Genomic DNA, 12,886 nt, shown 5'->3' with positions numbered 1-12,886 from the left:
GCGGCGCGGAAAGATGACGCACGTCTGGGCGGAGTCCTGATGACAGCCGGGGCCTAAGGAGGGGAGGGGTCGCCGGGCGGAGCCTGGAGCCCGGTCCCCGACGAGCCCAAACTCGTCAACTTCCTATCGGTACTTGAAGAAGCGGGGCGAGGGCTGAGGTCCCGAAGGCGGGCGAGGTCTGGGATGGGGCGGGGCCCATGGGAGCGGGACCTTAGACGCACCTGACCGGGCTGAAGCCCTGAGCCCCGCAGAGAAAGGTCGAGATGGACCGTGTGGGCCCCTTCTCTCCCCGCCGCCAGGCCGCCGTTCGGGGGCCAAGCCCCGGCGCGCTCGGGTCACCGCGGGAAGCCCTTGAACCCCCTGGCGCCCGGCGCCCACGTGCGGTAACCGCGGCTCCTCGAGAGCTCCCGGGATGCGGATCTGTAGTCAGGGCTGTGGCCAAATGAATGAATGCACATTTTTTAGTGGGAAGAAAGATGTTAGGATTCATGAATTAGAATAAGCACAAAGGAGGGCGAGAGGGGAGGCCGTGGAAGCCGCATTCCTCGCCTTGCCCCGGGCGCACACCCCCGAAGGGTCGCGTCCCCTCCCTGCTCCACTGCACGTGGGTGTTTAACCAGGGCGTGTCCAGTGCCTCAAGCACCACGACCCGGGAGAAAACTGAGTTGAGAAGGCAGGTTTTAGAATTCTGCTCCCTATTTGACCTTTTGCTCTGTAAGCAAATCAAGTTATTTTAAAAGTCTCCATGGGTTGGCGGGGCGCAATGGCTCACGCCTGTAATCTCAGCACTTTGGGAGGTCAAGGCGGGTGGATCACCAGGTCAGGAAATCGAGACCATCCTGACCAATATGATGAAACCCCAGCTCTACTAAAAATACAGAAGTTAGCCGGGCGTGGTCGCCTGCGCCTGTAGCTACTCTGGAGGCTGAAGCAGGAGAATCGCTTGAACTCGAGAGGTGGAGGTTGCATCTGGGCGACAGAGTGAGATTCCGTCTCAAAAAAAAAAAAGTCTCGGCCGGGCGCGGTGGCTCAAGCCTGTAATCCCAGCACTTTGGGAGGCCGAGACGGGCGGATCACGAGGTCAGGAGATCGAGACCATCCTGGCTGACACGGTGAAACCCCGTCTCTACTAAAAAAAATACAAAAACTTAGCCGGGCGAGGTGGCGGGCGCCTGTAGTCCCAGCTACTCGGGAGGCTGAGGCAGGAGAATGGCGTAAACCCGGGAGGCGGAGCTTGCAGTGAGCTGAGATCCGGCCAGTGCACTCCAGCCTGGGCGACAGAGCGAGACTCTGTCTCAAAAAAAAAAAAAAAAAAAAAAAAAAAAAGTCTCCTTTGGCAAACACTGTTTATCCAATTATTTTTAAACCACTTTTCTTTAATTTTCTTAAGGTCTTCTAACAAGCCTTTTGCACACCTGCCATGTGTTTTGTCAGGCCCTGGGGGTGAAGGTGAGAAAGTCGAGAATCCCTGGAGATAACACATCAGCAAATAGTGCGCAGGCAGAACAAGCTGTTGGAGGAGAGAGAGACACAGAGCAGAGAAGCAACTGCACCTGGAGGGTCGGGAGGGCCTCACATCAGAACGCCTAAGCAAATACAGTTTTCAAGGATAATAATTTTTTTAAAATTTCATTCACATGAATTAGACAGAAGCAGGACATTCTAGGAAGAAGGAACCGCCCAGACAAAAGCGACGCGTAGATTGGCATGGTCAGTTTTTGTGTTCCTCTGTGAAATCAAAGAACATCTTTTTTTTTTTTTTTTTGACGGAGTCTCGCTGTGTCGCCCAGGCTGGAGTGCAGTGGCACGATGCACAATCGGGGCTTACTGCAACCTCCACCTCCCGGGTTCAAGCAATTTTCCTGCCTCAGCCTCCCAAGTAGCTGGGATTACAGGCGCCTGCCACCACGCCTGGCTAACTTTTATGTATTTTTAGTAGAGACGGAGTTACACCATGTTGGCCAGGCTGGTTTTGAACTCCTGACCTCAAGTGATCCGCCTGCCTTGGCCTCCTAAAGTGCTAGGATTACAGGCATTAGCCACTGCGCCCGGCCAAAGAACATCAATTTTAAACAGTTCAGCTTTCCTAATTTTAATTTAAATTGGCCATAGCTTTCATTCCTCATTCCTACCTATTGCACTTCAAGACAGATTCTTATTTTAAAATAAAAAGACACACACAGCTGTCCCTAAAGTCCATTGATGACTGATCATCCTACCCTTGTGTAGGTATCTGAGGAAGCCCAGAGATGCCCAGGAAGGCTCTCAAGATGACCCAACAGCTGCCCCCACCTCACCCGCATATCTGGGGGTTGACCTACCGAGGGCTTGCTTTTCTATGCATACCAGTTGGTCCTGTATCACAAGGACTCATCTTCCCTGAGAAGTCCTAGGTTGGAATTACCTGAGGATGTTTGCAGGATCATCCACATGACTTTCCATAGTGCCAAAACCCTCTCTGTTCCTTCCCCTTCCCTTCCTTCCCTCCTTCCGTCCTTCCCTCCTTCCGTCCTTCCCTCCTTCCTCTCTCTTTCCTTCTTTTCTTCTTCCTTCTTTCTCCCTTCCTTCCTTCCTTTCTTTCCTTCTTTTTCTTTCTTTCCCTTCTTTCTTTCTTTTCTTTCCTTTTCTTCTTTTCTCTTTTTTCAGGGTCTTACTCCAACACCCAGGCTAGAGTGCAGTGGCGTGATCTTGGCTCACTGCAACCTCTGCCTCCTGGGTTCAAGCGATTCTCCTGCCTCAGCATCCTGAGTAGCTGGAGTTACAGGCATGCACCACCATGCCCAGCTAATTTTTGAATTTTTAGAGACAAGGTTTCATCATGTTGGCCAGGCTGGTCTTGAACTCCTGACCTCAAGTGATCTGCCCAACTCGGCCTCCCAAAATGTTGGGATTACAGGCGCGAGCCACCGCGCCTGGCTGCCAAAACTATTTATTTTGACTTTTCATTGACTGGTTACTCCTGAAAATCTTTTTTATCTTAATCTCTGGCTTAAAGAAATATAGGATATTTCTTATCCTGAGCAAACACAGGATCAGAAATCAGAAGATGAGTGTATATGTGGTCTCAGTCACTTAGCTCCTTCGAAACTTAATTTTCTCTACTGAAAAAAAAAAAAACAATGGGAGTGATAATTCCCACTGCAAAAGGCTTTTGTTTTGAGGATGAGATTTTAGATGAAATAATAAATGTATGCATAGCCTATTCCTGACACATGACATAAACTCAAATAAAAGTCGCTTTTGCCATTATCTATTATACTCTGTAAATTAGGAATAACAAAACCATTTCTGCTTATTTCTCAGGGTCCATTCAAGAATTGTGTCCACAATATACCAGGCAGTCGTCTAGACCTGCATCGTCTAATGCCCACCTCAGCCTCCCAAAGTGTTAGGATTACAGGCGTGAGCCACCGCACCCTGCCTGCATGTGGCTATTGAGATGTGCTGTATGATACACAACAGACTTTGAAGATTCAGTGTGAAAAACAAAAAGAATTTTAAGGGGGGGCGTCGAGGGGAGGCAGAGCATTAGAACAAATAGCTAATGTATGCAGGGCTTAAAACCTAGATAACAGGTTGATGAGTGCAGCAAACCACCATGACACACATTTATCTATGTAACACCTACATGTTCTGCACTTGTATCCTGGAACTTAAAGTAAAATTAGAAAAAAGTAATAATAAAAGCCAACATGGCATTCATTACTGCCAAAAAAACAAAACACATTGTTAATTTTGTATATTGATCACAGGTTGAACTGATAATATTTTGAATACACTGGGTTAAAGAAATACATTTAAAATTAGTGGCTGGGCACAGTGGCTCATGCCTGTAACCCCAGCACTTTGGGAGGCTGAGGCAGGTGAATCACCTGAGGTCAGGAGTTTGAGACGAGTCTGGCCAACATGGTAAAACCCCGTTTCTACTAAAAATACAAAAATCAGCTGGGTGTGGTGGTGGGTTCCTGTAATCCCAACTACTTGGGAGGCTAAGGCAGGAGAATCGCTGGAACCCGGGAGGCAGAGGTTACAGTGAGCCAAGATTGTGCCACTGCACTCCAGCCTGGGTGACAGAGTGAGACTCCATCTCAATAATAATAATAATAATAATGAAATTATTTGTTGCTGTTTTACTTTTCAAATGTGACCACCAGAAAAGTTTAAAAGGCTTGTGTGACATCATTGAATGGAGCTGTTCTAAACATGGGTAAGACATTGCAGAGCTTCGGTTGCAGGACAGAGAATGAAATAAACCCGTAAGACAGAGAAGTGACTGATCGTGACTGCTACGGCGTTTACAGCATAGGCCGGTGACGGGAACGAGGAGCGTGGGGATGAGAGCCGATGTGGGCGAGAGTGCGTGCAACGCGGGGTCAGGCGTTGGATTCATCTCCCAGGAGTTGAAAAAGGTGGCGTTCCTGTTCTTTATTGGCATTGCTTGTGACACTGAGGACTGCCCCTCTTCCTGAAGAGGTCGGTCAGGAAAATTTTTTGTTAACTTTTATTTTAGATTTGAGGGTCCATGTGCAGGTTTGTTTTATGAGTAAACTCATGTCATGGGGGATTGTGTACAGATAATTTCATCACCCAGGAATAAACCTAGTACCCGATAGGTATTTTTTCGGATCCTCTCCCTCCTCCCATCCTCCACCCTCAGGTAGGCCCCAGTGCCCACCGTTCTCCTCCTAATATCCCTGTGTTCTCACTGTGGAGCTCCCATGTATAAGTGAGAACATGCGGTGTTCGGTTTTCTGTTTCTGCCTTAGTTTGCCTCCAGTTCTATCCATGGTGCTGCAAAGGACATGATCTCGTTCCTTTTTATGGCTTCATGGTATTCCACGATGTATATGTATTACATTTGCTTTATCAAGTCTACTGTGGATGGGCGTTTATGTTGATTCCATGTCTTTGCTATCATGAATAGTGTTGCAGTGAACATACACCTGCATGTGTCTTTATGGCAGAACGATTTAGATTCCTCTGGGTATATACCCAGCCATGGGATTGCTGGGTTGAATGGAAGTTCTGTTTTAAGTTATTTGCAGAATCACTATGCTGCTTTCCACAATGGTTGAACTAATTTGCACTCCCAATATTATATTGTCTGTAGCTGAGAAAGCTGAAATGTAAAGATTAAGTCACTTGCCCTCAGACATGTAGACAGGAAGTGATACAGCCAGGACTCAAACCTGCCTCCAAAGTCCATCCCTCTAAACCTAAGTCATGGTTTTCAAAGTGTGGTCCTTGGACCAGCAGCAATAGCACCACCTGGGCACTTGTTAGACATGGAAATTCTGGGCCTTACCCTGGACCTTAGCATGGGGATCCCTGGGGGTGGAGCCCAGCGGTTTGTGTTTGGGCAGCCCCAGCTGACTCTGACGCACCATCCGGTTGGAGGCCACGGTGCGTGATGGTCCCTGCCCTGTGGCAGCTGGCCTCCCTCCTTCATTTCTGTTATTCCATCTCCTTCTTACAACAACCCTGGGAGCCCGGCAGGGCAGATGTCGATTTTATTTAACAGATGAAGAAACTGAGCCTTGAGGTTTTATGACTTACCCAAAGTCATCGCATTAGTTTTGGAACTGAAACTTCAATGGCAGATCTTCTGGCTCTTGGTCTGAGGCTGTAACTAGCACCCACAAGGACTCTGGGAGCAGCAAGGTCAGAGCAGGGGCTAGTGCTTCATTTCGCTGCCTCTAGTGAAGGAGGAGAGGGGTCCCAGAGCACGGCTTCTTCTCCGTTGGTATGACCCATGATAGCTGGGCGCTTACTCTGATGTGCTGATGAGATTCCGCCTTATCCCCTGCAAGCCATTTGTGCTGTGCTAGGATTAAACAGTACAGTTTGGAACCTTAGCTGCCCACACCCTGAGGGCCAATCATGCAGAACCCACAGGAAATCTCAGGGCGGAAGTCGTTTGCCATAAACGTCCATTTCCTAATTTTTTGTTGTCGTGACAGGGTCTTGCTCTGTTGCCGAGGCTGGAGTGCATTAGTGCAATCATAGCACACTGCAGCCTCAAGCTCCTGGGCTCAAGTCATCTTTCCACCTCTACCTCCAAAATAACTGGTACTACAGGTGTGCGCCTCCTGTATAATTAAAAAAAAAAAAAAATTGTTTTGAGGCCGGGCGCGGTGACTCACGCCTGTAATCCCAGCACTTTGGGAGGCTGAGGCGGGCGGATCACGAGGTCAAGAGATCAAGACCATCCTGGCCAACATAGTGAAACCCCGTCTGTACTAAAAATACAAAAAATTAGCCAGGCGTGGTGGCAGGCGCCTGTAATCCCAGTTACTTGGGAGGCCAAGGCAGGAGAATCGCTTAAACCCAGGAGGTAGAGCTTGCAGTGAGCCAAGATGGTGCCATTGCACTCCAGCCTGGGCAAAAATAGTGAAACTCCATCTAAAAAAAAAAAAAAAAAAAAGTTTTGAGGTTACAGGGAGCTATGATCACACTACTACACTCCAGTCTAGACAACAGAACGAGACCCTGTCTCCGGAAAAAAAATTCTTTGTAGAGACAAAGTTTCACTATATTGCTCAGGCTGGACTCAAACTCCTGGCCTCAAGCAATCCTACTGTACTGGCCTCTCAAAGGGCTGGGATTACAGGCGGGAGCCACTGTGCTAAGCCTCCATTTCCTGATGCAACTCCATCCATAATCGCATTCCATCCATTATTCAACAATCCCCACACCTTCACCTCCTGCCATGACCCATGACGCCTAAGGTTGGGGAGGGAGAACTTCACTATGGTGCAGGCAATGTGGGGGTCACCTTAGCCACAGAGAACCTAAAAAGAGTGATCAAGCCTCACCTGAGGTTGGGAGTTCGAGGACAGCCTGACCAACATGTGAAACTCCGTGTCTACTAAAAATACAAAATTAGCCGGGTGTGGTGGCATGTGCCTGTAATCCCAGCTACACGGGAGTCTGAGGCAGGAGAATCTCTTGAACCCAGGAGGAGGAGGTTGCAGTGAGCCGAGATCGCACCACTGCATTCCAGCCTAGGCAACAAGTGTGTAACTCCATCTCAAAAAAAAAAAAAAAAAAGTGATCAAGCGACTGAAAGTCAGAGTGCTCTGTTATTATAACCGAGCACTGGGAATTCTAAACACTGTCAGTGATACTCTTCCCAGAAAAAAACTCTCCTGTAATTATATGTGTATAATTCCATTTTTATGCCTAATCTTTTAATGAACATGTCTTACGTGGGAATTAATCCCAAGGGCTCCCAGCTATGCACTTGGTTCCAACACATCTTCATTCAGCCACAAGTAAGTTGATTGGGTTCAGAAGCAGAGTGCTAGCTTCAGGCACAGTCTGATCCAACTCATGGGCACCGCAACCTCCTGCATTTAAACAGCAGGTTTGAAGTAAACCACGGTAGCACTGTGACTATAAAGACAAACAAGGAGCACTTGCTTTACTTCACTTCATTCTATGTGATCACCTGTGCTTAAAATTTGAATCAGTGAAACAGGGCAGTGGGAACTGCAAGGTGAAATATTTCTGTTACAATGAGGATTTTAGCTCATATATTACGTATTTTACTGAATTTGAATAATGTCTTTAAAACTGAAATTTAGCCGGGAGCAGTGGCTCACGCCTGTAATCCCAACACTTTGGGAGGCTGAGGCAGATGGATCATGAGGTCAGGAGTTCGAGACCAGCCTGGCCAATATGGTGAAAACCTGTCTCTACTAAAAATACAAAAATTAGCCGGGTGTGGTGGTGCGGGGCTGTAGTCCCAGCTACTCAGGAGGCTGAGGCAGAAGAAATGCTAGAAACTGGGGAGCCGAGATCGCGCCACTGCACTCCAGCCTGGGCAACAGAGTAAGACTGTCTCAAAAAAACATTAAATAAATAAATAAATAAATAAAATAACATTGAAATTTATTTTTTTTTGGCCAGGTACGTTGGCTCATGCTTTGGGAGGTCAACAGAGGAGGATTACTTGAGGCCAGGAGTTTGAGACCAGCCTGGGCAACATATGAGACCCTGTCTCTACAAAAAAATTTAAAACCTAGCCAAGCATGCCTGTGGTCCTAACTTCTTGGGAGGCTGAGGTGGGAGGATTGCTTAAGCCTGGGAGGCTAAGGCTGCGGTGAGTCGTGATTGCACTACTGTACTCCAGCCCGGGCAACAGAGTGAGACCTTGTCTCAAAAGAAAAAAAAAAAAAAAAGAAAAAAGAAAAAAAGGAAAGAAATGTATTGCTTTTTAAAAGTATAATTGTTGGTTGTTTTGTTTTGTTTTGTTTTGTTTTTGAGATGGAGTTTCACTCTCATCACCCAGACTGGCATGCTGTGGCGCGATCTCCACTCACTGCAACCTCCACCTCCCGTGTTCTAGCGATTCTCCTGCCTCAGTCTCCCCAGTAGCTGGGATTACAAGCACCCGCCACCACGCCCAGCTAATTATTGTATTTTTAGTAGAGGGGGGTTTCGCCATGTTGGCCAGGCTGGTCTCTAATTCCTGAGCTCAGGTGATCTACCTGAGGCCTCCCAAAGTGCTGGGAGTGCAGGGGTGAGCCACCATGCTCTGCCAATTTTTGGTTTTAAACCCAAAGAATAATTAGGAAAATGATGATTATTCCTATTACACGATTATAACTGAAAATATTTTTGTTGAATGGATACAGGTGCTGAAATAGTGCATTCTCGGTGTCAAACGGATGCTTGGAATGGATGGATAGATTGGATACCTGGTCCCTCCAAATCTCATGTTGAAATCTGACTCCCGGTGTTGGTGGTGGAGCCTATCTCGAGTCTTGGGGTCATGTGCCTCTTGGTACCATCCTCTTGTCCCCTCGGGAAGGAGTGAGTTCTTGCTCTGTTAGTTTTTGCCAGAGCTGATGTTGAAATGAGCCTGGCACCTCCAACACTCCTCTCTTCCTTCCTCTCTTGCCATCTGATGCCAGCTCCCCTTCCCCTTCTGCCATGAGTGGAAGCACCCTGAGGGACTCACTGGAAGCAAATGCTGGCATCATACTTCTTGTACGGCCTGCAGAACCTTGAGCCAAATAAACCTCTTTTCTTCATAAGTTACCCAGCCTCGAGTATTCCTTTATAGCAACACACACAGGCTCGGACAGAACGCAGAACGCCACTGCTGCCTCCCCAACCCCTGTGAGTCCTTCCACGTACACACCCCCCTCGCAATCTGCTGGCTGTGGGAGGACTCTGCAGTTTACCCACTGAGACTGAATAGCAGTAGACACGCCCCCTGGTGCCCGAGGAACGGTTGGTTGGTACATTACTGTGCTAATGGCACTTTAATTGCAGTCTTTCAGGGACAAGGAATTTTTGTGTTTTACCCCAGTAAATGACAGGCCCTAAAGTAAACTGCGAAGGAGGACAACGCCAGCAAAAGTTTGAGGCCTGGCGCTCTGTTCAGTAAGGCTTTGTGTGGTGATTTACCTGCTCCAAACCTGAGTTTCCTCACTGGCAAAATGGGGATAAAGTTCCTGGTGCACAAACACCACAGAATTGCTGTGGAGGTCAAGTGGCGTTGTCAATGTGACACCCTGGAGAACTAAATGATGAAGACAAAGGTGTGTGTGGGAACCGTTTTCACCCAGTCCTCTCCTGCTCGCCACCTCTCTCTGAGCTGGGACGTTCACATGCATTGACTTTGGATTCCAGCTCTACGTTTGCTGGTTGTGTGCATCTGGTGCGTTGCTCCAATTCTGTTCTCTCCTGTGAAAAAATGGAGATAATTGGCCAGGCGCGGTGGCTCACTCCTGTAATCCCAGCACTATGGGAGGCCAAGGCAGACAGATCATCTGAGGTCAGGAGTTTGAGAACAGTCTGGCCAACCTGGTGAAACCCTGTCTCTACTAAAAATACAAAAATTATCCGGGCATTATCTGTACATATTTTGTGACAATTAATGGTAAGAATAGTGTTTCTTTTGATGAGATATATCAAAGGTAAGCAAATTATCAATTTATGATAAAAAATCAAGAGTGTGAATATTTCTATATTTTAAATATTAATATATGAGCAATGACCTTCCATATACTCACAGGTCGCCCATGTCTAGAGACAGTTTACTGCCATACAGGAAAAGTGGCCTTGCCTTTACAGAGCAAGCCCATGACCTTGCTTCAGTTAAGCGTGTGCTAACCCAGGAGTTCACCCTCATTACAGCCTTGCACATTCATCTCGCATCGGTCCACGGATGATAATAATAATAAAGGCTCCGCCAGCTGTAAGTGGAAGGGAGAGAAAGGACCTTCTGTTAAATGCAATCCATTAATTCTTGATCAAGCAGACAGGTCCATAAATTTATTTCACATGCAAGGACTCATTAGTAACTTTCCTTCTGGCACTCCGTTACTAAGATTCGGAGGGGAAGAATGACTTAGAAGCCTGTGGCCTCCCTCACCTATCTGACCTCTAGGCTTTCCGCAGCACAGAGGTTAGACATTCCAGGCACAGGATCCTACATAATAGAGAATAAATTATATATATAATAAATATATTTTTAATAAAGAATATATATTTTGACAGGTAAACAGATCTTGGCTTTTTAACTGCCACCCTCCAAACCCCCAGCAGTATTCTGTCCTGGGCCAACTATCCAGGGTCTCTTGGTCCCTCCAGGATGACACTGTATTGTAGGTACTGTGATGAGTTTCCTTGGCACTGGAAGGAATCTTTCTTCCTTAATGCTACATCTATCACTTCCTCTCTGTGGCTATTTGGTTTGTTGCTACTTGAAGTATGGTTCCTGGACCAGTATCATCAGCATTGCCTGTGAGCTAATTAGAAATGCACCATATTGGATGGAGCTGCTGTGGACTGAATGTGTGTGTCCCCCCAAAGTGCATGTTAAATCCTAACCCCCAAAGTGATGGTCTTTGGGAGGTGATGAGGTCGTGAGAGCGGAGTCCCATGATGGCATGAGTGCCCTCATGAAGGAGGCCCCTGGAGAGCTCCCTTAGCCCTTCTGCCACATGAGGACACAGCGAGAAGACGCTGTGAACAATGAAACGGTTCCTCTTCAGACACAGCATTTTCTGCCACCTTGATCTTGGACTTTCAGTCTCCAGAGGGTGAGAGCGTCTATTGTTCACAAGCCACTCTGTCTGTGGCACTCTGCATAGCAGGCCAGATGGACTGAGACAGCACCCATCCCCACCAAGTCCACAACTGCGGAATCAGTGTCTGCGTCCCACCACGATCCCTGGGTGATCTGCTGTTTGTTCACTGAAGTTGGAGACACACTGATTCTTAGAGATCATTTAACTCATGGATTTAATCCTCTCATTAACAGAAGACTAAGTTGAGGATTTGAAAGGTTAGATGATTGATCCAATTATAGTTATGCTTGTTCTATAAAAATAATATTCAGAGATAGCAGAACCTTAAGAATAATTTGTTTGGCCGGGCGCGGTGGCTCAAGCCTGTAATCCCAGCACTTTGGGAGGCCGAGACGGGCGGATCACGAGGTCAGGAGATCAAGACCATCCTGGCTAACATGGTGAAACCCCATCTCTACTAAAAAATACAAAAAACTAGCCGGGCGAGGTGGCGGGTGCCTGTAGTCCCAGCTACTCGGGAGGCTGAGGCAGGAGAATGGCGTAAACCCAGGAGGCGGAGCTTGCAGTGAGCTGAGATCCGGCCACTGCACTCCAGCCTGGGCGACAGAGCGAGACTCCGTCTCAAAAAAAAAAAAAAAAAAAAAAAGAATAATTTGTTTGAAAAAGTGCCCTCTAATTAAAAAAATCTGTGGTGGGGGGTGGGGAAGACCAAATCTCAATAGAAAAATAGTTAAATACCTACAGTCCCAGCTACTCGGGAGGCTGAGGTGGGAGGATTGATTGAGCCCGGGAGGTTGAGGCTGCAGTGAGGTACGAATGAGCCACTGAACTCCAGCCTGGGTGACAGTGAGAGACTGTCTCAAAAAAAGAAAAAGAAAAATGAGGGCAACCCATTTCTCCAGGATTCCTCTCTGCAGCAGTGAGGTCTTCTCTTTCTTTTGCCTATTAAAATTCTGCTCTCAACTGAAAAAAAGAAAAAAAGAAAAGAAAAGAAAAGAAAAATGGTTAAAATATGAGCAGAAAAAATCACACAAAAACGTATTAAACGCTTTACAATGGTCCTTGAACATATGAAACACATGGAAATATGCCAACTTCACTCCGAATTAGAGAATTAATTTACACTGCGGTCTCATTTTTCACCTGTCAGACAGACACAAATTAAAAAGTATCATGACACATTCTGTTGGGAATGCTGTGGGAAAACAAGAATTCCCACATGACGCACAACGCTTTTCCGAGGGAAGGTGGCAGTGCGTAACAAAATTACCTATGGCTTTACCTTCTGAGGCTGAGATCCCACTTCTAGAAATTTATCCCGAATGGGCCGCTCCAAAAGCATCCTAACGCATATGCGCGAGTTTGTTTGTGGGGCATTGTTTAAAATTACAAAATGTTAGTTATGACTCGGGTGCAGTCCAAGTGTCTCCACAGAACACGGGCAGGGTGAGAGTGGTCTAACTGCCCAGTGCAGAGCGATGTCACGGTAAAAAAGCATGAGGGAGGTCTCCTGAGCTGACACGGGGGGATTGCCAGGAAATATGTTTAGGGGAACACAAAATGCAAAAATCAAATGCGCTTTTGTGTAAGAATGAAGGGGAAGTAAGAAAATATACATTCAAGCAAAAAGAAACTCAGGAGGGATGAACCAGAAAGCAAGGTTGGGTGGAGGAGGGAAGGCGGAGGCCGGTGCAGTGTGGCCTTCTCGAGGGAGTGACCTCCTTAGATGGCTTTTGACTTTCAGAAGCAGAGTGTTTCACATAGTCAAAAGTCAACAAGGGCTGGGCACGGTGGCTCACGCCTGTAATCCCAGCACTTTGGGATGCCAGGGTGGGCAGGTC

At 47.2% G+C, this 12,886-nt stretch overlaps 1 protein-coding gene and 1 long non-coding RNA gene across 2 annotated transcripts in view; one reads left to right on the top strand and one right to left on the bottom strand.

Annotated features, from left to right (window-relative positions):
- Nucleotides 1-12,886, bottom strand: part of EIPR1 (EARP complex and GARP complex interacting protein 1) — a 608,423-nt gene that overhangs the window by 375,571 nt on the left and 219,966 nt on the right. The gene's annotated exons all lie outside the window — the stretch shown is intronic.
- LOC144333927 (uncharacterized) lies at nucleotides 2-9,044 on the top strand. The gene is made up of 2 exons (XR_013403079.1): nucleotides 2-129; nucleotides 8,640-9,044. It is a non-coding gene; the product is annotated as an uncharacterized LOC144333927 (long non-coding RNA).

The sequence above is a fragment of the Macaca mulatta genome, chromosome 13 (genome assembly GCF_049350105.2).
Source record: "Macaca mulatta isolate MMU2019108-1 chromosome 13, T2T-MMU8v2.0, whole genome shotgun sequence".
NCBI classification, from domain to species: Eukaryota; Metazoa; Chordata; class Mammalia; order Primates; family Cercopithecidae; genus Macaca; species Macaca mulatta.
Note: the sequence above shows the minus strand (reverse complement) of the source record. Positions and strands in the feature narration are given on the sequence as shown.